Source organism: Aedes albopictus, chromosome 3, assembly GCF_035046485.1.
Source record: "Aedes albopictus strain Foshan chromosome 3, AalbF5, whole genome shotgun sequence".
Classification (NCBI taxonomy): domain Eukaryota; kingdom Metazoa; phylum Arthropoda; class Insecta; order Diptera; family Culicidae; genus Aedes; species Aedes albopictus.
The window spans coordinates 385,286,849-385,289,328 of record NC_085138.1 but is presented as its reverse complement, the minus strand read 5'-3'; positions in this window follow the sequence as shown (position 1 = coordinate 385,289,328).

Here is a 2,480-nt window from a genome sequence, read left to right as displayed (position 1 = left end):
CGCCGAGCCTTTGTAGAACATTTAATCAACTGGCATGCTTATTAATGATTTTGAATTGTTACTTGGATAACAAATTCCCAACGGAATCCTTGCGGATTCCCAACAGAGTCCTAGTGGAATCTCAGCGGATTCCCATTCTAAATGGAATGCTTGCGGATTCCCATTCTAAATGGAATCCTTGTGGATTCCCAATGGAATCCTTGCGGATTCCCAATGGAATCCTTGCGGATCCCCAATGGAATCCTTGCGGATTCCCAATGGAATCCTTGCGGATTTCTAACGGAATCCTTGCAGTGAAAAACGAAAAAAATGTGAAAATCGTAAAAAGGCTTTCAAATTTAACGTAATTTTCGTATAATTTTGTAATGGAAATATAGTTGGCGTCCTTGGGTATCATTGCAACTTTTGTTGGAAGGAAGTGGAATTCCACTTCCATGGAAGTGTGCAAGTAAAGGATTGATGAGGGTTCTTATGAATATGTACTAAGGTGGCGCTCAAAACGCTTGAAGTTTGTATGGGCAAATAAATAAATAAAAAAAATATGTTTTCGTATTTTGCCACTAGGTGGCGCTGTAAGCGTTTAATAATCAAACCCTTTGGTATTATTGTAGGTGACTATATGCCAAACAACTTTATCGAACACCGTAAAGTGATCCAACGTCTGTGAAAAAAGTTATAGGGGATAACGCCCTCCGGAGGCAAAACGCCTTCACGCGATTTCATCATATTGTGGAGGTATTCGTTAGATACAAGCAAACTAGAACTTAAACTGAGCAGATTAAGCCCAAGAACGGCTGCTATTGTTGATAGAAAAGCGTGAAAGATGACGATTTTCCACATTTGGAAAGATTTCCTAATTTGCAGCGCGCAGAAATTAAGACATTGAGCGATGATTATATGGAATCAATCCATTAAACTACCACGCGCCTCCTACTCCTTCATTTGCTGCTGGGAAGAGTTCGATGGAGCCCCTTGGTATTTCACATTAAGTCAAAAAGGCGTTTTGCCTCCTGCAGTTTTCCAGAACCTAAAATGTACCACATTTTTGAATTGTTTATTTGAATGGGAAATTTTGTAGGCACGCGGGCCAAAAGTTGAAACTACTCTCCAAGTCAGAATACGACCTAAAAATTAGCATCATTTGAGGTTTATGATCACATATGCTTAGCCGGGGCGTTATGCCCCGCTTTCCCCTACGCTAGGTATAGTGAGGATAAACTTTATTGTTGTTTTTTCAATACATGTAAAGGATTAATATCAATAATGAAATCTCAATACTTTACCTCACTTTGCCTAGGGTATAACTTTTTTCACAGCCGTCGGATCACTTCGCGGTCTTCGACAAAGTTCTTTGGCATATAGTCTTCTACAATTATACAATAGGGTTTATTTATTCAACGCGTACAGTGCCACCTAGCGGCAAAATTCGAAAATTTAAAATTTCTGCATACATTTTTCCAAGTTTTCCCATACAAACTTCATGCGTTTTAAGCGCAGTCTTTATTCTTGAAACGGGAAGCTCTTCACGTCTGGGTATAAAGGAAGTGCTAATAACTTGAGAAAAGGGAAAGTGTTCATTGGCCGGATGATCTGGCGATCAGTGAAGTTGGGACATAGTTGGAGTCGTGTAAGAAAAAAAAAGCAAAGTAGTGGTAGAGCGTTGAAAAAAGAAACTTGATGTCCAGAAAAGAGAGTGAGCTGAAGATCTGAAGAGCTGTGAAAAATAAAAAAAAGCCGAAAGAGAAATAAAACTGGGGTGTTAGATGAAAAGCTTCTTGAGGATTTGATAAAAAGGGTCTTGTCGGAAGCGGGCAATACATGGAGAGAAACGTAAACAGCGGCTGATTTGAGAGCAAAAGCTGATGGGCAAAGAAAATCTCAAGGGGCCGTTCATAAACCACGTAGACTTTTTGGAGGGGTGGGGGGAGTCTGACCAAATTGTACGCTCCATACAAATTTCAAAATTTTTGTATGGACAAAAGTCTACGAGGGGGGGAGGGGGGGACTGAGATGGTCAAATTTTGGTCTACGTGGTTAATGAACAACCCCCAAAGTGATCGTGATCGAATGAGTCAAACTGGTGATCGTCCGACGGCGCATCGTGACGGACCATCGGAGTGCGGCAACAGTGGCTGATGCATCATCTGAAGGATAATTGGCAAGGAAACGCCATCCGGGTGAGAGAATTCCAAGTTTCATCCTTGTTAGGAACAATGGCGTAAACTTAAATTATTGCCAATAGAACTAGGTATTTCGAGCATAAAAATGTGCGAGCGAAAAATCGGTTGCCTTGGCGAAACGGAAAGCAGACAGCCAAACAACCCTTCTTAGATTTCTTTTTGTCGTGCCTCTTTTACTTCTCACACATGAGGGTTGTTTTCACGGATTTCAACATTTATCTAACATTTATCCATCTTCTCATAAAATCACAGTAAAATTTAGCATTATTAACAATCAAAAACTTCACCAATTCCCGTACC